Source organism: Acipenser ruthenus, chromosome 32 (assembly GCF_902713425.1).
Source record: "Acipenser ruthenus chromosome 32, fAciRut3.2 maternal haplotype, whole genome shotgun sequence".
Lineage (NCBI taxonomy): Eukaryota > Metazoa > Chordata > Actinopteri > Acipenseriformes > Acipenseridae > Acipenser > Acipenser ruthenus.
In genome coordinates this window covers 2340541-2364228 of record NC_081220.1, presented here as the reverse complement: position 1 = coordinate 2364228, position 23688 = coordinate 2340541, and the positions used below count along the sequence as shown (strand labels likewise).

General features: G+C 41.4%; 1 long non-coding RNA gene and 5 other non-coding genes across 6 annotated transcripts; 4 read left to right on the top strand and 2 right to left on the bottom strand.

The window, feature by feature from the left end:
• Window positions 1-502: 502 nt before the first annotated feature.
• On the top strand, window positions 503-575 carry trnaf-gaa (transfer RNA phenylalanine (anticodon GAA)). The gene has a single exon. It is a non-coding gene; the product is annotated as a tRNA-Phe (tRNA).
• A 134-nt stretch (window positions 576-709) lies between these two features.
• On the bottom strand, window positions 710-783 carry trnan-guu (transfer RNA asparagine (anticodon GUU)). Its single transcript has one exon. It is a non-coding gene; the product is annotated as a tRNA-Asn (tRNA).
• Window positions 784-1615: 832 nt separating this feature from the next.
• Window positions 1616-1726, top strand: trnal-caa (transfer RNA leucine (anticodon CAA)). The gene is made up of 2 exons: window positions 1616-1653; window positions 1681-1726. It is a non-coding gene; the product is annotated as a tRNA-Leu (tRNA).
• Window positions 1727-4673: 2947 nt separating this feature from the next.
• trnar-ccu (transfer RNA arginine (anticodon CCU)) lies at window positions 4674-4746 on the top strand. Its single transcript has one exon. It is a non-coding gene; the product is annotated as a tRNA-Arg (tRNA).
• Window positions 4747-11335: 6589 nt separating this feature from the next.
• LOC131703188 (uncharacterized) lies at window positions 11336-12787 on the bottom strand. Its single transcript, XR_009309710.1, has 5 exons — window positions 12316-12787; window positions 12086-12227; window positions 11748-11841; window positions 11564-11668; window positions 11336-11471 (listed from the first exon to the last, which is right to left on the bottom strand). It is a non-coding gene; the product is annotated as an uncharacterized LOC131703188 (long non-coding RNA).
• Window positions 12788-15714: 2927 nt separating this feature from the next.
• LOC131703503 (small nucleolar RNA U3) lies at window positions 15715-15919 on the top strand. The gene has a single exon (XR_009309945.1). It is a non-coding gene; the product is annotated as a small nucleolar RNA U3 (small nucleolar RNA).
• The last annotated feature ends 7769 nt before the right edge of the window (window positions 15920-23688 follow it).

The following is a 23688-nucleotide window of genomic DNA, read 5'->3' as shown; positions in this document are numbered from 1 at the left end:
GTAGTCAGGGTGATGATACAAGACCAGAGCCAATAAACCTGTTATTTTCTTGTCCTTTCACTACCATATTCTATCGTGCTTGCTCAGAATACGCGTGAATCCTGAAAACATCTTGTTAATATATAAACAAAGCCAGCAGTCACTTTATTGATCACCCTGTGGATTAACCGCTATTGGAATACAGATGATTGTGTTAAAGATGTTAATAGGCTTTCAATGTACACGTTTTAGAGCTAAGCGTTTGTTGAGGCAGTTCAAGCGCTGCACTTTCAGGCAGCCAGTTCCAGTGTTTGCCTTTTGGACTTACTCTGGAAGGAATACAAAAAAAAAAAAAAAAAAACATTTGTTGAGAACCGCATTTGGGAGAAAACTTAACAGTTTCGAAACGCATTTGTAAAGGCATCGGATTCTATTATGGTGTTGCCGAGCTGTTGAACGTTTCTCATTACAGGTTTACTGGATTGCCAAAAAGAATGCTACCTCAAAACATAAGCCTTGTCAAGCCGACATAGCTCAGTTGGGAGAGCATTAGACTGAAGATCTAAAGGTCCCTGGTTCGATCCCGGGTTTCGGCAAACAACAAGACGATATTTGTTTTGTATTATTTTGAACTAAAAAATAGAGCACATTTATTCTTCAGCGTAATTGGATGAAATAACAGCGTATCAGAGTGCCATTTTCTAATGTGATTAAGAAATGCAAAAAGCATCGTCCCTGGGTGGGCTTGAACCACCAACCTTTCGGTTAACAGCCGAACGCGCTAACCGATTGCGCCACAGAGACCAACCTATTAAGCCGCCAAAGCATACGGGAGTGATTAGCAAGGCGAGATGCTGCAGAACGTGATCGAGGGAGCAGAACACAGCAGAACCTGAGATCACATCTAAGATGAAAGCAAGACGGGGCAGGAAAGTCTATGTAATCCATTATGGCAGCACAGCATGTGTCTTTTTTGTTAGATAACACCCTGGGAGACAACAGAGCAGTGTGTGTAAATAGCTACAATGGAAACCATATACTTACGACTTAATTTTGATACAGAACTGTGGTCATGTGTAATCTGTTTTCATTATGATAATAAAGCTACAGTTCAGTGGATTATATTTGGAATCTTTGGTTGTGTCATTCACTATTTTCTCAAATAAGATGACAAATTAATAGCTCAGTTGGTTACAGTGAAAGAAACGAGCACCAGTCAGCCCGGCTAGCTCAGTCGGTAGAGCATGAGACTCTTAATCTCAGGGTCGTGGGTACAAGCCCCACGTTGGGCGTCCTTTTTAAATACAAATTGAAGATGGTTCTTCGAGACAACGGAGCAATGTCTGATTCTGTTCACATTGTATACAGTATTGCAACAAAATTACTTATTGGTCATTGTCAAATAGCAATGGCTATTGTAAAATGCGTGCATCGTTTATAGCTATAACAATATTGAAATAAATAATCTTACTTTTTTGGGTTGACTTCAATCCGTTTCTTTTTTTACACTTGTCATAACATCATTCATGGAGCAACAGTTGGTATGTGCGTAATAAACCCAATCGGGCCTTGATACGAGAACCCTAGTGTGTGCTGAAATAAATAATGCGGTTTTCTACAATAACAAACGGAACTTGTCAGAATGGCCAAGTGGTCTACGGCGCCAGACTCAAGAACTCTGTCTTTCCAAAAATATTTGTGTTCTGGTCTCTGAATGGAGGTGTGGGTTCAAATCCCACTTTTGACAGTTCAATTTTACGTATTTTTAAAAAGAATACATTTCTTTATTTTACTAGAAAAGATTGTTTTAAGGAAATCAACAGCTGATACCAAACTGTTGTCAGCACTCAATACCATTTTAATTTCCATTTTAAATCAGACTAAAATAGTGTTCCTAACACAAATTGCATTTTTGTTGTAAACAGACTACTTGTTAACGTCACTGAAAAATATTTTGTGTCCAAACATGTTATTTAACTTGATTGTTTTAATATTCCAAATAACATATTACTTGAAAAACATCTCCGTCTACCACTGGATCGTGGTCTCAGGCTGGGGTGCGGACCATTGAGAACAGTATAAAAGATATATTACTAGACGCAGCTTACAGGAGAAATGCCCTCGTTTAACATGCTAGGATGATCGACTTCGGCATTCTCCAACTGCTGTTTACATTTTCTAACACGTTATGAGGAAGAAAAATATTTTGTGTCCAAACATGTGTTATTTAATTTGATTGTTTTAATATTCCACATAACATATTACTTTGAAAAACATAATATATTTTTTTAATACAGTCCTATTTGAGTATTTAAAATATGGTTATATTCAAATGCCAGCAACCGTGTGTTAATTTAACGAAGCGCCTAACGCCGCTCGGAACGTTCGCATTTTTAAATCCTAACGGTCTCTGCTCAGCTGAGTGGAATGTTCACGAGCCGGTTGCCTAGCAGCGTCTCCCCCTCCTTCTCTGCCCCGCCCTCTCGCCCTCTCTCGTTGCTCCAGCTAGGAGTTCAAATTTAGCTTCGTTATATTAGCGCAATTCTTTACTAACTTTTACAAATTAGCTTATTAGGGGCTTCGTGTTTTTAAGATGGTTCAGGTGCAGTCCGGGCAGACTGACTGGAGCATCATTACAGTATACCGCACTGCGCTCAGCTTTGTGTGGCGGCTGATACACAAAATAATGAACGACTATTAAATAAATCACATGTATTGCTTTTTAATGCTAAATATGTATCTGGTATTCTAAGTATTATCAACAATTAATAATTCAGCTCTATTCATATTCAGAATGTAATAGAGTATTAAAACTATCAAACTGACTGGAAACATGGAACACATTAATTGCGATCGATTCGATACCAATAGGATTACATAAGAGCTGTTGTGTATAGACAATGTCATAAACGCCGAAATGAACACGGACGGTCTTTATTAAGGGCTGACTCGTTTAGATGTTCGAGAGATCTAGGTGTACTGGACAAATCTACTGGATTTTTTTCCAAATCGTAAGTGTACCGCCTGTGATAATACATTTAAAACTAAGAAAATGCACAAGCCATACAACGAAAAAAAAGAGTACAGTATCTTACAAGTGATTGTGCTTCAATTCATGTCATTTATGTGATTTCTTGTCCTAGCCATTTGCAATATGATGGTAAAACTACTAGACAGTTACAATTGCACATTAATGAACGAGCATAAAAGTTCAATTAGGAGAAAATATATTCATCCACCACTAGCTAGACATTTTGTAGATGCCAAACATTCCGTTTCAGATCTTAAATTCTGTGGCATACAAACATTTTCAAGATCGCAGTGGTGGTAATGTCACGGGTGTCGAATGTGTTGATTATTATTTTATTCAGTATTATCACGTATGATTTTTGAATTTTAATTGGATTGGTTTTCCTTTTTTTGCACAGTTTGTTTATTTGAATTATTGTTTTATTTTTGAGCATTAGATGCATTTTAATGTGTATTTGTTCACTTAACCATACGTCATCCACTCTCTGGTCCAGACCTCCTCTTAGGGCTCCTGTCCAGACGCCTGTTTGTGCAGCCCTCTCCATAGGGTGCTGCGCTTCAGCTGAAGGCCTCAGGAGAGATCCTGATATCCTGACATAAACCACGAACGCAAAGGTTCTTGTCAGTACCTCTTTTCAAATGTCTTCAATCACCAAGTTCCGCAGTCCTCCCAGAGTGAGTCCCCGAAAAAAAATAACAAAACGAAACTGACACTGTCCGTGCACAAAAAAATACCCCAACCACTCGCTGTCTAATCTCGTCCTCTTTATGTTCGTTTACTTCCCTCAGCTTCTCTCTCTTTCCTATTCCGGTATCTCCTAGTTCCATGCTCCCAGTCTCTTAGTTCCTCACCCTTTTTATACCTCAAAGCCCTTCTAATTCCAGGTGTGTACAGGTACCTGCAATTGTTTGGGGCGGGACCTGAGGTCCGTGTGCACAGTGCTTGTGATAAACAAAACAAAAAATACTTTAATTACGAACTCCGTTTCACCCGTGCACCAAACAAAATAGACAAATAATAATCAACACAAAAAAACAGTGCAAAGCAAACAGAAAATTATGAAAAGAAAAAAAAACGATCTAAATAAAATATTCACACAATACTAATTAATACGTGCAGAAAATAAATAAATAAACACAGGCATAGGGTCACTTGTGACAAATACATACACATGTATTTATGTTTCTTTTGTTGGTAAATTAACCCAATACATTATTGCATTCTGCCACGTCATTAGATGAGCAAAGCTCCTTTGTGCCAGTGCGCATTCAGAGGAGACGCGCTGAGAGAATCCGTCTTCTGTGTCACTCAGTACTGCCAGCTTTTCCCTATTGGTGATATATTGGTCAGCATAGCTGCTTTCCAAGTAATTGATCAGAGACGATTCCCAGCCAATACAACTGTGTTTATGCCCACGTTTCAAATAATGAAATTTATAAAAGCAAATCGCATTGTTTTATGTTTTCTTTACTTTTAAAGCTGAGAATCAAACACACTTCCGACAACTTCATAGCCCTGCTGGCTACGAACACGTATTGAGTCGGCTGTTTCCCATGACCCTGGTGATACCGAGTGTTTTCCTAGTATCAGCGTCGGCATTACCATGTGTTTGGCATGCTTGCTGTACACTCTAGCATTGCATAACAAGCTGATATTACACCCGGACTTCGTGGCGCAACGGTAGCGCGTCTGACTCCTGGATCAGAAGGTTGTGTGTTCAAATCACGTCGAGGTCAAAGTTCTCTTTGTTTCTATTCCACACGATTTCATTTTTTAACGTGTTTGAATTTGAATGTTTCCGGACATTTATTTATACAATTTAGACTATACAACATATTGATTGTATAGCGATCAAACAGATATTTATTGTATTGCAATTCATTTTTTTGTTTCATTTGATACAGCACAATAAACTAAAGTGAATCCGAAATTACTGTTGACCAGTCTTCATTGACACAGTTGGGTAATAAAGTTATATTAACACTTCCTTGCATGAGATAGTGAAAATAGCTATAGAAATACTAGTTTTGAAGAAATTTAAAGTACAGCAAGTAATGATTGATACCTTTAAGCTTAACAGACCTTTAAGAATTAACAACGATAATTCCTACCGTGTGCTTGGGTGGTTTAACAGTTTGGTCTCTGTGTTGCAATCGGTTAGCGTGTTCGACTGTTAACTGGAAGGTTGGTGGTTCAAACCCACCCAGGGATGGTGCGTTCTGCATTTCTTAATCACATTAGAAAATGGCATTCTGATAAGTTGTTATTTCTTCCATTTACACTGAAGAAAAAAATATGCTCTGTTTGTTAGTTCAAAATAAAAACAGTTTTACTGTTTGCCGAAACCCGGGATCGAACCAGGGACCTTTCGACTTGACAAAGCTAGTGTTTCGAGATAGCACAGTCTAGGGTTGTCTATTGTATCAAGGCCCAATTGGGTTTATTACGCACATACCAACTGTTGCTCCATGAAAGATGTAATGACAATTGTAAAAAAAGAGATGGATTGAAGCCAACCCAAAAAAGTAAGATTATTTATTTCAATATCGTTATAGCTATAAACGATGCACGCATTTTACAATAACAATTGCTATATGACAGTGACCAATAACTAATTTTGTTGCAATCCTGTATACAATGTGAACAGAATCAGACATTGATCAGTTGCCTCGAAGAAACATCTACAATTTGTGTTTAAAAAGGACGCCCAACGTGGGACTCGAACCCCCGACCCTGTGATTAAGAGTCTCATGTTCTACTGACTGAGCTAGCCAGGCTGACTGATAGCAGTTTCTTTCACTGTAACCAACTGAGCTATTAATTTGTCGTCTCAGAATACTGAAAAAAGATTCCAAATATAATCCACTGAACGTCACCAGAAACAGCTTTGATGACACAAAGTCGTATGACACGAACCCTAAGAATGTTATTCCAGATTCATTGTCGCTTAGAAACAACTGCAGCCTCCCTGCCTCAATACAAATAATACCAATACAAAAATCGAATTACATGTATTTAGTCTACAGGAACCAGGGACCGAGGCAGATAGGTAAGTTCCTGCTTCAAGTAATTTATAAATTAACTCCATTCAGTTCCATTGTAAGGTGGTGTTTGAATTAGCTGAGTTAGTGTGTGATTAGTACCAGGTGAGTGGTTAAATTGATTAGAAGTTGATTTGCTATTTGATTGGTTTCCACACAGTTTAGTTGGTTCTTTTGCCACGCAGTTGTTATATATATATATATATATATATATATATATATATATATATATATATATATATATATATATATATATATATATATATATATATATATATTAGGCAGCCTATTTCCACGCCAGCAAGAAGCGCCAGCAAACAGAAGAGCCTCAACAAAAGAGCCGGGAGTCTAGCTGTGGGAGTCTAGCTGTGGGAGTCCAGCAAGGGGAGGCCTGCCTCGAGACGCTGTTCGAATAGATCCGAACCTAACAGCGCTCTGGAAGAAGCCATCTACTAGTCAGGTCTGTACCCTCCACCCCACCGCTCCCACTGTGCCTATTTGTTTTGCCTGTCCTGCTATGACTGTCTCTCACATCCCTGTTCTGTCCTCTCGTCCTCGTCCTCTGCCCTCTCTCCGCCACTGCTCCTCCAACCCCTCTAACCTCATCCCTCTGCCTCTCCCCTCCTCCCGCACACTCTCTGGTGCACTCTGGAACTGTCACTCTTCTGCTAACAAAGCTGATTTCATCTCTGCCTTTGCCTCCCACCTCTCTCTCTCGATTTCCTTGCTCTCACTGAAACCTGGCTGTCCCCTGATAACTCTGTAATTCCTGCTGCCCTGTCCTCTCTCTACGTCCTGTCCCATACTCCGTGTCTCACTGGACAGGGAGGTGGGACTGGTCTTCTCCTCTCACCCTCCTTACTCTTTTCAGTCCCCTCCGACCTCTCCTCACTCTCTTTTAATACCTTTGATTTTCATGCTGTCCAACTAACCTCTCCCTGTGAACTCCTGTTAATTGTACTGTACTGTCCCCCTGGTCCTCTCGCTCACTTTCTAGATGAACTCGACTATCTACTCTCCTCCGTCCTCTCTGTCTACCCCAACTGTCCTGTTAGGTGACTTCAATATCCATCTCTCCAACCCCAGCCACTCTGCCGGATTCCTCCCATTCCTTCGACTTCTGTCTCTCTCCATCCCCCCTACCCACAAAGCTGGACCTCACCCTCTCTTTTTCTCTGTCTCTCCCCTCTCTCCCTGCTCCTCCTACCCCCACTGTCACCTCTTGTCGTAACCTCCGCTCTCTCTCCCCCTCTGTCCTTGCCTCCACTGCTCTCTCTCACCTCCCTCCTATCGACTCCTTCTCACAACTCTCCGTAGACTCTGCTACCTCCACCCTCTTCTCCTCCCTCACCTTCTCCCTCGACTCCCTCTGTCCCCTCACCTCCCGACCAGCTCGCCCCTCCTCTCCCCAACCCTGGCTCTCCTCTGCGCTCCGCTCAGCAAGAATCACATCTGCTGAAAAGAAATGGAAGAGAACCAAACTCCCTGCTGCCCTAGACGTTTACCGCACTCTCCTCTCCTCCTTCTCCTCTACTCTCTCCTCTGCTAAATGTACTTATTTTCAATCTGTAATCGAAGCCTCCACCAACAACCCACGTAAACTATTCTCTACCTTTTCCTCCCTCCTAAACCCTCCCCCTCCTCCTCCCTCCTCCTCTGTCTCCTCTGATGACTTTGCCTCTTTCTTCTCTTCTAAAATCTCAGATATCCGCAAACTCTTTAACACCTCTTCTTCCCCCGCACCCCCCCTGCTCTAACCCCTACACCCACTGCATCCCCTACTAACTCATCCTCCTTCTCCAGCTTCTCTCCCCTCTCAGACTCTGACCTCTCCTCCCTGCTCAAGGGTCACAAACCCACCACGTGTGCCTTGGACCCCCTCCCCACTCACCTCTTTCAAGCTGCTGCTCCTGCTCTACTTCCCTTCATCTCCTCCCTTCTCAACACCTCTCTCCTTTCTGGTCTCTTTCCCTCTGCTTTCAAACAAGCCTCTATCACTCCCCTCCTCAAAAAACACCCTCGACCCCACCTCCCTCCAGAGCTACCGCCCTGTCTCCCTCCTACCCTACCTCTCCAAAACCCTCGAGCGGGCTGTACACCGCCAGCTCTCTGCTTTCCTGTCCAACCACTCTCTGCTTGACCCTCTCCAATCTGGCTTCCGCTCTGCTCACTCCACTGAAACCGCCCTCCTGTCTGTCACTAACTCACTAAACTCTGCAAGAGCAGCCTCTCTGTCCTCTGTCCTAATTCTCCTCGACCTCTCTGCTGCCTTTGACACTGTCGATCACTCAATTCTACTATTCTCTCTCGCTGACCTGGGAATCTCTGGCACTGTTCTGGCCTGGTTCTCCTCCTAACTCTCCAACCGCACTTACCAAGTAACCTGACGTGGAGCAACTTCCACACCTCACCCTCTCTCAACAGGAGTCCCCCAAGGGTCAGTCTTGGGTCCTCTCCTTTTCTCTCTCTACACCCACTCCCTGAGCCCCCTCATCACATCCTATGGTTTCTCACACCATTTCTATGCTGATGATGCTCAGATTCTCTCTAAATCTGACCTCTCTAAATCTGACCTCTCTAAATCTGACCTCCTTTTCTTTCCCTCCTCCTCCTCCTCTGATCTCTCTATCTCCATTCCTCTGGAATCTACCACACTCTCTCCCTCCTCCTCAGCTAAGAAACTCGGAGTCACCCTGGACCCCTGCCTCTCTTATTCCCAGCACATTTCCACTCAGGCACTCACTTGCCGATTCTTCCTGAGCAACATATGAAGAACCCGACCCTTCCTCACCAACTACGCCACCCAGCTCCTGGTCCAGGCCCTGGTACTCTCCCACCTAGACAACTGCAACTCCCTCCTGGCTTGCCTCCCTGCGTCCGCCACCTGTCCGCTCCAGCTCATCCAAAACTCCGCTGCTCGCCTGGTGTTCTCTCTGCCTCGCTTCTCCTACGCAACTCCACTACTCCGCTCACTCCACTGGCTCCCAATCACCGCTCGCATCCAGCTCAAGACTCTTGTACTAGCCTACAGATGCCTTGACCAGACTGCACCCAGCTACCTCCAGACCCTCATCTCTCCCTACACCTCCACTCGACCTCTCCGCTCCTCCTGCACTAGAGGACTGTCTCTACCTCCTCTATGCTCCTGAGTCCCTTGTCCCTGTGCAACCACAATGTAGAAACATATAGAGAATGTATGGGAATGGTCAATAAACATCACTGCTGTTTCTCTTAAAGCATGTTTATTTATTTCTAATACTGGACCCTGTCTTAATACTGTATTACATTCTGAATATGAATAGAGCTGAATTATTAATTGTAGATAATACTTAGAATACCAGATACATATTTAGCATTAAAAAGAGCAGTGCGGTATACTGTAATGATGCTCCAGTCAGTCTGCCTGGACTGCACCTGAACCATCTTAAAAACACGAAGCTTCTAATAAGCTAATTTGTAAAAGTTAGTAAAGAATTGCGCTAATATAAAGAAGATAAATTTGAACTCCTAGCTGGAGCAACGAGAGAGGGCGAGAGGGCGGGGCAGAGAAGGAGGGGGAGACACTGCTAGGCAACCGGCTCGTGAACATTCCACTCAGCTGAGCAGAGACCGTTAGGATTTAAAAATGTGAACGTTCCGAGCGCCGTTAGGCGCTTCGTTAAATTAACACACCATTGCTGGCATTTGAATATAACCATATTTTAAATACTCAAATAGGACTGTATTAAAAAAAATACTTCAGTTCCAGACCGTTTTCCAACAAATAAAAAAAGTGCGTATTTATAATAAGTATATTTGTTATGATATTAAGACTAAACAAATGTGCTACAGTTTGGTGTATAATTTATTTATTTATTAAATGCTGTAGTATTTCTTTTTTTAATATGGTCTTGTTTTCACAAAATAACATCCATACATTATCAGTTCATCTGCTAGAGTAATCAAATCACAAATATTACTCGTCAGTAATTCATACATAGACACGCTGTGGTAACTTCAAGAAGTTAAAATGTAAGGCTGGATTCAAGTTTAACCAAATAAATAAGTAAATACATCAATAACGACATGAAACAAAAATACGTTTTGGTAGCTCATACGTAGGCCTATTTAAATTACAAAATGCGACCTGTTTTAGAAATTGATTTATATACTACCTGCCATTTAAATCTAAATTATATTTAAAACTGTTTGAGGGGCAGACTAAGATAGATGATTTCTAAAATCCATTAATATATTAAACTATAACACCACATTAGCACTCCGAGAAATATAGAAATTGATCATTTGTAAATAATTAGCTGCAAGATTATAATCAGAAATATGGATGCATGGATTTTTTATTAAAATACACCCACATGTATTTTTGTTTCATGTCGTAATTTATTTATTAATTTCATTGTAACCCCTTGCTGGTGCCACGGCTTGTCTCTGTATCAATTCACTGATATTTGAGGTTTTGTTTAGTACACACTAGCAGGTGATCTGATAATCTTATTGATGTTATTTTGTGAAAACAATAACATGTTAATACTGTGCTACAAAAAATGACTCGACGTGTAACTTGTGCGGGTGATGTCATGGGTTGTCATGGCAGCGCGATCATCACGGGAGGGGTTATCAGTGGTTGTCGGAGAAACGCTGGAGTTCCGCTGGCTTCCGAGGTATCCAACCTGAATATCTAAATCAATACAGTGACAACAAAGGAATGTGACATATAAACCTAATGACTACATTAATGAAGCAGTAATACACGACAGGGTGTGTGTGTTATCATGAGGTAATATCACCACGCCTTGGGTGCGTTGGGAGGCACTAGACGAAGTCGAGTTCTTCAACCGCCCAGGAAGTGGTGATATATCTCATGATAACACACAGACCCTGGAGTGTATTATTGCTATTATTAAATGGGTCTATGAGTGTGTTGTTGGTAAATAAAGACTTTAAGCCTTATTTTAAATACTTTTTATTTGTGTCACCTTCCACTGAGAGTAGTTGTTCCACAGTAACTAAAAACTGTTAGATTAACAATTAAACATTTGATTTTGAATAGGGTTACAGCTCCATGGATGAGGAAAGTCTTTGCCCCGGGTTCACAATGAATTAGTGAAGGGTCCTTGAGTAACACACCATATTGAGAATGGCCTGATCAGGAAACAAGCAAAGCATTCAATGCAGTAAGAGGAGAGAATCCCATTAACATGGCCATTCTGACACACCAATATATAAATCTATGTAGAATTAGTCAAGCACCCACCAAAAAAAACCACCACACACAATCCAAACAGTCTTTACAAGCAAGATTTTTATTTATCAATACACACTTTTGGGCATTTTCCAAAAATATACAACTCCAGCTACAAAGACAACCACTGAACACACACCCATTGAAGCTCCCAGAAGGGACCACACATTGAATTGGCCTGCAAAAGAAGAAATAAATAGTTAGAGGAATATAAAGAGATAGTTATATATTTTACTTGAACTGCAGTTGTGTTCACATCATGCATATTACCACTTCTAGGCATAAAGTGAAGGGATCCATCTCTCTTCAGCTCAATTGGGCCAGAAGACACAAATGCCTTTACTGCACCACCATCCATCCCTTCAGCACTACGACCTACAGGAGGAATTAGGAATCCATCAAAACAAACTGGACAAAAATGCATGCAAAATACCCCAACAGACAGAGCTCTTACCAAGCCTCTGTTTCCCTGGAATGCACCGTCTGCTACAGAGGCTGTCCGATGGCCGGTTTGAATCACATATCACAACACTGCAGTGGAAGTAGATCTGAAAGACAGCACACCTTGTCAAGCAAAACTAGCATCAATAGATCAGGCAGGACCATCATCCAATGAAGATTACTAAATTGGAAAACAATATTGCATCATAGTAACTGCTTCTTGCAAAAGTGCAGTTATATGTTCTCATTCCAACTCACTAAAGATTTGAGCACAGTGACCATTTGCTGCTTGGAAAGCAATCCAAACTATGCATTGTGGTACAAGATCCCCATCCCAACACTCCACTTTACCTGTCCTTTCAGTGCATCCCGGCCGCTTGTGAAGGAAAACATTTTCACTTCAAACCTCTTCAGATGGGAAGGGAACAGCACTCTTGCATTGCTGGAGACTGGGTGAAAGATGGTCAAGTACTCATCTGCAGAGTTCTCACAGCTAGAAAGAGAAAGTAGGTCAGGAGCACATCAGCCACAACCCCAATTCCTAGGTTTTGTAGCAGCAATATCATATTCCAGCATCTTACCTGTCCACAACAACATCCCACTTTGGAGAGCTATTCCTGTCAGCAGAATAGGTTGCCCAGCAGTTCTCCAAAAAAAATTCAGCCTGTGGATCCCTGACTGAAATGTTGATTCAGTAGTTCGGGACAAACACCAATCACAAAATGTTTTAGTACAAATATTTATTGTAGAGAATGCGGAGTATGCGATTTTACAGAAAAGCATGCTGTATATACACATTCATTTGGCATCAAACCTAACTTGGTTTGAGGGTTCGCTGCCTGGCCGACTGGACGAGGCTGAGACCCCCATTGATAAAACATAAAAATTGTTATTAAGAAAGGTGGAGAAGGGGAGGTGGTGGGTTACGATGAAATCAAAACGCAACTGAGAGATAAGTGAAGAGGGTATTTATAGTGCTAACAATTTAATTAGCTAATGTGTAAATTGAATGATTCAATTTGGTGATGCGGAGATTGGTGTCTGACCCTCCTCCCGAACTTGAATTAGAAATTTCATTAATCGTAGCACATGGTTTCCGTATGTGCCTGGTAGCTCAAATTGAATGAAATGGACTTTGAAAGTTGTATTAAGTGCCTTGATGAAGTTGGGGGCAAATGAGGAAGTGCAAATCCAGGAACAAGAAGGTTGCAGGAATGGCCTGATGCAGGGAAGCTGGAAATTAATGTGACGGTGGATTCTTAACATCTCAGAAAGCTGATAAGCATGGCTTCATGACCAGATCCTCGAAGGGAGGGGTTTGGATTTGAAAAAATCAAGTTAATATATGAAACAAAAGAGGTTGAAGCAGGAGGGGACTGAGAATCCCTTGAAATGACAACGAACTGCAGGAATTGATAGAAAGTTTGGAGTGTGCGAGATTCGCAGCAAGAGCAAATCAGTTTAAATTATGTAGAGCTTGTGGTCTTATGCTGCCATCTAGAGGTTGCGATTGGAATTGAAACTATTGGCTTCAGTGAAGCAGGGTAGTATATATTTGGTTAATGCGATTAAAATCCTTGTCTATGTATAAAACATTTGCTTTAGAACAGTTCGTGATGATATAAGTAAGTTAACGTAGGTCTAGAAGAGGAGCCTGCAGTATTTAGATGTCACAATTCGGCGAGTTGAAGCTCTCATGTTGCAAAAGCGCAGCAGCAGGAGCCAGAAGATTGCAGTAGTGAGGCACAGGCTCGCATTGCCTGTTAAAGCTGCCTGGTCGCCATGGCAACTTACCACTCCCAGTAGTGACTCGATGAGGCGTTGCCGTGGTAACCATGGTCTGTGAGGCGCCGGTGTGAAAGAGTTGCAGTGCAGCGGTGACGTCGGAACAGTCTTTCTGATGAAAACGCAGAGCAAGCTGAGAATGACGCTGCGCTTTGAACGGCGCTGTAGCTGAGCTGGAGACTGGATGGAGCAGAAAAGACTAACGATGGAGCTCCTGCAGAAAAATAGAAAAGTTGAATGATGAAAAGAATCACCTGAGCAGGTAGGAAATTAGCTGATAGATGGCCTGTAACGCTCACTCCCTGTCTACAGGCGAGGTCGTTCGGGTTTGGGTAGCGCAACCGCTGCCACCACCTTTGTTGTCCAGTGAGGTCTGGATATTAGCAATAAAAGAACGGAGGAACCGGGGAGCTCAAAGAATACCAATTTTACACAAGAAATAAAAACCAATGATATTTATTTACTAGTCTAATTAAAATCATATTGAATTAAATATCTCAGCAATTACAAACAGTAGCAGCAGTATAAAGTGACATTGTGAAATCAAAGCTTTAGTAGAATGGGGAGGTTAAATGTGCACAATAAATGTGAGCACACCTAGAAGGTGACCAAACACAGCAGCGCAAACTAATGATAGAGAGACTGGATCTTGATTGAAATTTGTTTGTCGCTATATAATCAATAAATTGTATAAATAAATGTCCGGAGACATTCAAATCCAATCACGCTAAAAAATGAAATAGTGTGGAATAGAAATAAAGAAGGCTTTAACCTCGACGTGATTGGAACACGCAACCTTCTGATCTGGAGTCAGACACGCTACCGTTGCTCCACGAAGTCCTGGTGTAGTGCAGGCTTGTTATGCAATGCTAGAGTGCACAGTGTGACATGACAGAATGCAATGTGTGAATTTACCAACAAAAGAAACATAAATAAAAGTGTGTGTATTTATTTGTGAATAAACTATCTTGCTTATACGATGGGACCAGGGACCTTACATCCGCAATCTAATGATAGGCCAACCCCTGAGAGACTTTGTCTTGACCAGGGATTAATATAATTTAAAAACAAACTGCGATGGTTCCAATATATATATATATATATATATATATATATATATATATATATATATATATATATATATATATATTTCGAGTAACTGTAGCTTTATTATCATATTGAAAACACATTACACATGACCACAGTTCTGTAACAAAATGACAATATCAAAGCTGTTCCCATACCGGGAATCGAACCCAGGCCGCCTGGGTAAAATCCAGGAATCCTAATTGCTAGACCATATGGGAAGCTGCGTATCAAATTCATGGACATTCAACAGTAGCTAGTATACAGCACAATGATTGGTAAAAACCACAAACATTTAATTACAAACACGTTACAAATGAAAGCAAACTTCAAGCCATTTATATTTATTCTCAATTAACACAAACTCTTCAATTGCTAAAAAATATATATAAAAAATCTCCCTTTGTGTTTCTCGGAAGACACGATGGAGGGCGCACTGCAGTTTTTCAGTCTGGGGAATATTACAAATTAGCAGACTGTGCTTTAAAATAGACATGTAGGGCGGGCGTCTCTGTTACAAAGAATTGTCACACTGTATTTATCTCCAGAATGCATTGGGACTAAATACGCAGATACATTAAAACTATTTGGAGAATGTGGGCATCGATCCCGCTACTTCTCGCATGCTAAGCGAGCGCTCTACCATTTGAGCTAATTCCCCTTTAAGTCTGCCAGCGATTCTCATAGGCTACATCGCAGCTTGATACGAGCAATTCCGATTGTCAGATTTTTTTTTGGCAATGTAGTCTGCCATTTGCAAATTCAAAAAATAAATTAATTAACTAAATAGCAAATATTTCGAATAGAGATATTTTTTAAATTTCTTCAAAAAGTAGTCTCAGCTCGTTGATTCAGTCGCTTTAAAATCCCCCTCTGTGTCCCGATGCAGCAGCGCTGTGTGCTGTGGCTCGAGCTTGTTTGACGAGGCAGGCAATTCAAAAATGCCAAAACTTGCTTTTGTATCACATGACAAACTTAAGGTATGCTTTAACGTCTTGGCTGTCTCAAGTTAGTTTGTATTGTTAATGTAACACCTCGTTGTTGCCCAGTCATTGTATCATATGAAGTAGAGCTTGCCAGTTGGGGGCGACGGTCTGCCAATAAAAGATAAGACTATATTTGCAAGGATCATTTCTAGAATGAAACATGTTTTGAAGGGATTGGTCTCGGTATCCACCAGGAGGAGTGGGAGTGTTTTCTTCTCAGCACCGCGCTGACAATGAGTGTTGTTTTCGGGCACCTGCTCGCTGCTAGTGATGACACTCCAATCTTCAGTCAGGGGTTGTTGAAGGAAGGGGACACATTTTGAGTGCGTATCTCATACTGATAGAAACGCAGAAAAAAGAAACCATCAAGCCTACAATTGTTCAGTTGATTAAATCAATAAGCAAATTTCAAATTGATCAATGCTAATGTTAAAACAATTTAAGAACACTTTAAACAGTAATGTGATTTGCACTGCGCAGGACTAGATGAGCTTAAATAAAGACATTACATCTGCAAATAACTTGTGCTTACCCCCACTTACAAGGAAAGTGTCAAACTTTGTATTCTTCCTCATAACGTGTTAGAAAATGTAAACAGCAGTTGGAGAATGCCGAAGTCGATCATCCTAGCATGTTAAACGAGGGCACTTCTCCTGTAAGCTGCGTCTAGTAATAGATCGTTTATACTGTTCTCAATGGTCCGCATCCCAGCCTGAGACCACGATCCAGTGGTAGACGATGTTTTTCAAGTAATATGTTATTTGGAATATTAAAACAATCAAGTTAAATAACATGTTTGGACACAAAATATTTTTCAGTGACGTTAACAAGTAGTCTGTTTACAACAAAAATGCAATCTGTGTTAGGAACACTATTTTAGTCGGATTTAAAATTGAAATTAAAATGGTATTGAGTGCTGACAAGAGTTTGGTATCAGCTGTTGATTTCCTTGAAACAATCTTTTATAGTAAAATGAACACATTTATTCCTTTTAAAGTAAGATTGAACTGTTTGAAGTGGGATTTGAAACCACGTCTCCATTCGGAGACCAGAACACAGAATTCTTTGGAAAGACAGAGTTCTTGAGTCTGGCGCCTTAGACCTCTCGGCCATCCTGACAAGCTGCATTTATTTTTGTAGAAAACATGTATTATTTATTTCAGTACAGACTAGGGTTGTCTATTGTATCAAGGCCCGATTGGGTTTATTACGCACATACCAACTGTTGCTCCATGAATGATGTTAAGACAAGTGTAAAAAAAGAAACGGATTGGATGAGGGTGTGTGTGTGTGTGTGTGTGTGTGTGTGTGTGTGTGTGTGTGAGAGAGAGAGAGAGCGTCCCGAGACTGAGGCAACACATCCAGGAGGAGAGACTGCTCTCTACGATAGAGCTGACAGCACTGTCAATTTTACAATTAATAATTATTTATACTGTGTAACAAAGCTACGTATTATCAGCTGTGGCTAAGATGAATTGTTTGAGAGAAGGGAGAAGAGACAGAAATAGCTGTGTTTGTACAAACTCAACACAAAGAAAACTATTAGCTATTTTTTTCTTTTTGATTGTCAGAAAAAACTTGTTTTCTGAAAGGCAAAGAAACTGCATCAGCTGAAAATGAGTTTAAACTTAAGCGCACGCCGCCTTCACTGGAACTTTGATTTGGAGTTTCTCGATGTTTTGCTTTGCTTTTTGTACACTGGGTTGTATGTCCTCCATGAGTTCCCATAGCTGGTAGCATCACGTGAGTGTGTGTGTGAATAAATCCTGAGTGCCTGTGTCTCTGTGCCTCCCTCTCTGCCTCTCACCTGCCTGCCTGCCTGTCTCAACCGCTGTGAAACACACACTTCTCACACACTGGATTGAGAGAACTGACTTTTTATCTTGCTTGAAATAAAATGACAGGAAAGTACTTCTGATTGTGCAACCATTCTTTAAATTCAATTGTATATATTAACATGGTATGCACCTCAAATAGATGGAAGATTGAGTTTGTGAGGCTTCTTTATCTAACTCAGGTTATAACTTATAATAATAAAAATGAAGTTATCTCAATTTAAGACACATTGTTTAAATGAGGAATTAATACATTTCTGAGTGAATTCTTATTTTTATTAAGGAGCAGCACATCAGCGTTATTGAAGGCAGTTTATTCTTCATTGTCTTGCCTCCTGTGTCATCCTTGTTACCCACTTGGTCTCCTTCATTCCTTATGTGTGCAGCAGCTCCCTGGCACACATGTCTCAACACTTATAGGCCAGTTTATTCTGATCAGACAGATTTCTAATGCCCGTCGTAGAGAGCAGGGAAGCACTGAGAGGCTAAACATAAAACTACAGGAAGGATAATCTAACTGTACTGTGAGTCACCCAACCCTATCAAGTCCCACCTGTGTTCACAGCTCAGATCTCATAGAACTGTCTGTGACACTTATTGAAACAGAAGTGCAGCACTTAGAACACATATACAAATATAACTAATCCACTCTTCTATTAAACTGTGAACTTAGTGTTTGATTGAATCCCTCTCTGTGTTTGTATAGCCTGGAAACAGGCATCAGTGCCCTGCCATGCTGCACACACTGCCATCATTCACACTGACCACAAGAGGGAGCCAGAGCACCACTGCTGTCTATAATTATTATTTATTATTATTTATTTCTTAGCAGACGTCCTTATCCAGGGCGACTTACAATTGTTACAACATATCACATTATACATTATTTCACATTATACAGATATCACATTATTTTTACATACAATTACCCATTTATACAGTTGGGTTTTTACTGGAGCAATCTAGGTAAAGTACCTTGCTCAAGGGTACAACAGCAGTGTCCCCCACTGGGGATTGAACCCACAACCCTCCGGTCAAGAGTCCAGAGCCCTAACCACTACTCCACACTGCTGCCCTATGTAATAACACATTAATAAGACAATTGAAATTTTTGCAGCAGTTACCTCCCCAGTCAGCCCAGTTCTCCCATTATCAACACAAGGCTCCTCACACCCTGTCATCTAAACACTACAGTTTGGTCTATGTCTGAATCTGCTCGCATTGATGCATGCTGGGAAACACTGACTCTGCTTGTCCAGGGCAGGCTTGAGGCACAGAGACTGCACTGCTCCCTTCCTCCCTCACACCCCCTAAGAGAAAGGTTGCTCCCTCCAGTCCAGGGCAGGCTTGAGGCACGGAGACTGCACTGCTCCCTTCCTCCCTCACTCCCCCTAAGAGAATGGTTGCTCCCTCCAGTCCAGGTCAGGCTTGATGCAGGGAGACTGGGACCCAGCGAAGTGAGGAGGCGAGGCAACGGGTTTGTTACTTGGCTGATTGGCACGGAGGGAGGGAAGTTTTGTCAGTTTAATTATAATTTTTTGAGCTGATTCTGTTGTTCAAACCAAGAGGTTAGCAGAGCCCTGGCTACCAGCCCAGGAACCAGAGTAGTCTGTACAGCGCAGCAGCAGATGCAGGGAGGAGGGATGGAGGGAGAGAGGGAGGGAACCTTTTATCTGCAAGCCCAGTCCAGGGAGCCGAGCCAGGAGAGGAGGTCTTGTTACTGAGATACAAAACAACTTGCTGCTAATTACACTGTTTCGAAAGGATTTCTTCCAAGTGCCAATTTTTTTTTTAATTTGTGGCAAAGACTTTTGTTGCAACAATGAAATGCCAGCTGTTTAGCAGTCCACAACCAGAAATGAATTTGACTGAAACCCAGATAGCGATAATTAGGGGGTTAGGGGGTTGGAGGTTGGGGGTTGGGGTTGGGGTTGGGGTTAGGGGTTAACGGTTAGGGGGTAGGGGGTAGGGGGTTGGGGTTGGGGTTGGGGTTAGGAGGTTGGGTTGAGGTTGGGGTTGGGGTTGGGGTTAGGGTAGGGGGTTTGGTTGGGTTGAGTTGGCAGTGTTAATGTCAATATTCAGAAGTAGCCCTTGAGTGTTTGGGCTCACTTAAGTGCGTAACTCTTATTATTTTGACTGACCTGAGGTAAGCTCTGATGGCCGTAACGCATTGCACTCCAACGCTGCCAGGGTCGATTTGACGTTTTCTGCTGGGTCCCAGTGGAGACCGCTACGCTGACCAGCGATTTGATTACACGAATAAACAATTGAGGAAAAAAAAAGTTTTAGTACTGCTGCAGTGCGTTTTTGTTTACGACTGTAAGTTGCCCTGGATAAGGACGTCTGCTAAGAAATAAATAATAATAATAATATTAAACAATGTTAAAATGTCCCTTTAGCAGGCCAGCATTTTAAACACAATGATTCTCTCCTTGCTCTCCTCTCTGAGAGTTGCTGTAAGCTGTCTGTCCCACACCCCAGTTATTCCTGCAGACTCACATCAGTGTGTGTCAGCATAGAGGTTACAGCATGTCATTCCACCAGCATGGGAAGGGATTTCTGTTGCAATTCCACAGCCCAGCAGCACAGACTGCACTACACTCTGTGACCACAAGAGGGAGAGAGAGAGTAATAAAATGATGCTCTTTAATCCAGAGCAGTGTTCTTAACCTGGGGTTATTTATAATTGTCGCATGGAATATCCTTCATAATTCTGTAACTCTACTTCCTTTACTAAGGTGCTCTTAAGCACCGGGCGCTGTTGTAATTGATGAGTCTTTTTAATGTGTATCATATACTGTATTAATACACATATTAAATTATATATTTCAAATGTATACAACATGTATTTTTCTCATAAGAATTTATTATTACTCCATATATTTACAATACATAAAACAAATGTTTACCAAATATCTCATATATTTTCCATATACAAAAATGGGGCCAATTTTGGCAATGTGTATGTGTGGAGTCCAGAGCTGCAACAAGTGTTAGTTTGTCATGAATAAATAATCTGCTTATTCCGTTGTTCTCGCAGATCAGTCGGTATTAGTTACTATGAAAGACACTGAACCAGAGCGCTCTTTCACTTACGACCATGTCACCTTGAGAACATCTGATCTTTGAAGCTAAGCAAGGGCAGGCCTAGTTAATACTTGAATGGGCAACTGCATGGGAATGCCAGGTGTTGTATATTCATTATTATTATTATTATTTGTTTATTTAGCAGACTCCTTTATCCAAAGCGACTTATTTGAATATTATACTTATTTCAAGAATGATGTTTGACACATATAAGACTCATACATTACAAATACGTGTTTGTTCCGTATGGGTAGTGGGGAGATCCGGTTGGGGATTTTGTTTTTAGCATTTTCTCCTTCAATATTCATCATTTTTCTTGGATTTTACTTGGACATTATGGGGGCTGTTGCAATTGTAAAGGACTGTGTGCCTGGAGTTTGGGATGCACAGAGGACACAGTCAACATGTCCAGACATGCTGGGGACACCAGAGGAGCTGAAAACAGGATTTACAAAAAACATCATCCAGTGCTGTTCTAGTCAAGGACAACAGGAAGATTTCAGCTGAAGATGAGATCAATGCCAGTAATAAACAGTGTGGATTTCAGCTAAACATGAGATCAATGCCAGTAATAAACAGTGTGGATTTCAGCTGAACATGAGATCAATGCCAGTAATAAACAGTGTGGATTTCAGCTGAACATGAGATCAATGCCAGTAATAAACTGTGTGGATTTCAGCTGAAGATGAGATCAATGCCTGTAATAAACAGTGTGGATTTCAGCTGAAGATGAGATCAATGCCTGTAATAAACAGTGTAGATTTCAGCTGAAGATGAGATCAATGCCAGTAATAAACAGTGTGGATTTCAGAAAGGATCTGCTTGTGTTCCTAAGCAACAGGACACATATGAAGTTACAGTGGAGAGCAGAGAAGTGTCTGAAACACTGCTGGGAGGAGTAAGTGGCAATGGAAACCTTCTGGCTTCAGATAAAGTGGTTAGCTGTCTTTAAATCTGCCTGCATATATCACTGACCTGGGCATTGTCAACAAGCTCACATTGCAGGGAGTTCAAATCAGCTCGGATGAGAAAAGGAGATTTTATCCAGGGACTCACCTTGCTGATGGGACACGGTTCGTGACAGTTCAATTCACCCATGAAGTAAAGTTGCTTCCTTACAACGCAAAATTTGCAACAGCTGAGGGACTGAGGCATTGTAGTGTGATACATAACAATCAGCACAAAGTGTGCCTGTCATGTCTATCCTCTGACCAATCAGCACAAAGTGTGCCTGTCATGTATATCCTCTGACCAATCAGCACAAAGTGTGCCTGTCATGTCTATCCTCTGACCAATCAGCACAAAGTGTGCCTGTCATGTCTATCCTCTGACCAATCAGCACAAAGTGTGCCTGTCATGTCTATCCTGTGACCATCTGCTCAAGGACTGCCCCGCCTTCACATGTCATAGGACGTGCGCGTATTCATGATCACTTAGCGTTAGATGAAGCAGTTCAATCAGAGGAAAAGAAGCACTTAAAAAAGCAGAACAGAATCCTAACGATGGACATAAGAAATGTATTTTTAAAAATGCCACAAACACCAAAGTGTTAGCAGTGTGATAATAAAGAGCCTGTCCCTCCTCAACTTCCACCGAAGAAAACCAAGACCTTCATACATGTTTCACTGCAGGACAGTATCGTCTTTTCAAAGAAAACCAAGACCTTCACACACATGTTTCACTGCAGGACAGTATCGTCTTTTCAAAGAAAACCAAGACCTTCACACACATGTTTCACTGCAGGACAGTATCGTCTTTTCAAAGAAAACCAAGACCTTCACACACATGTTTCACTGCAGGACAGTATCGTCTTTTCTAAAGAAAACCAAGACCTTCACACACATGTTTCGCTGCAGGACAGTATCGTCTTTTCTAAAGAAAACCAAGACCTTCACACACATGTTTCACTGCAGGACAGTATCGTCTTTTCAAAGAAAACCAAGACCTTCACACACATGTTTCACTGCAGGACAGTATCGTCTTTTCTAAAGAAAACCAAGACCTTCACACACATGTTTCACTGCAGGACAGTATCGTCTTTTCAAAGAAAACCAAGACCTTCACACACATGTTTCGCTGCAGGACAGTATCATCTTTTCAAAGTAGGCCTATTGAAGCCAGGCTTTTCTTAAGTTAAAGTGAGTGCTAATCATGGGATTATAAAATAGAGATTTTGTTAAACAAAGCAAGGACCACACCAACTAGTGTTGAATAGTTATCCACAACATAGAAATGTGTGGAAATAAGTACACTCGTAAATGCAGCATGGTGGAAAATAAAGCTGCCTCTTTTTGACGAGCTCATTTCAAACAAGAAAACAGGACATTGTTTCCAGTTCATTCGTATGCACACACATTTACACAGACACAGCACAAGCACAAACATGAGGCTTCCAAATTAAAACACAGACATAACAAAACACCAGCAGTGCTCTGCTTTTGACAACAAACCTGCACCCATCAAATGTTTGTACCATCAATACAGAATTAATAAGTTATGACATTTTACAGCTCTGAGATTCTGACAAAGTTATAAAATGTGATGTTTCTACATATGTTGCTACCGGTACAACATTTTGCCATTTTGACAGCTGTGAGCAAGGCCAGGCACTCTGACAGTCGTCAGCAGGAACATTTGACATCTTGGAGCAGCAGGTGTGATGGGCCCTGCACCCGCAGACCAGCCCCATCAGTTCATTGGTGTAATGGTTTGCACTTCTTTAAATAACCAGAGGCAGCAACTAACTACACCTTAGCAGTACTGATTCCCCGGTTCAGCTGTGTTCATCAACGTCAAATTAACATCGATGAAGCCACAAACCCATCGTTTTTTCAACTTGACTTTTCTTCTTGTAAGTGTGCCGTCAAACCTCTAGTGTTTTACATTCCTATAGGTGCTGTTTTAAATGGTGACCAAAATCGACTGGTCCCTAACAATATTGTCAGCCCACCCCACCCCACCCCACCCCACCCCACCCCACCCCACACACTCATATCCAGACACCTTGACAGAAATCATCATGGTTTTAATAACATCAAAGTTTGATCTCAATGATTTGAGCACACAGCCTTCTAATCTGGAGTCAGACACGCTACCATTGCACTATATGATCAAATGATGATGAGTGCAGTAAGAAGGAGCCTGTGTGTATTCCTGCTGTCTGCTTCTCTCTGCC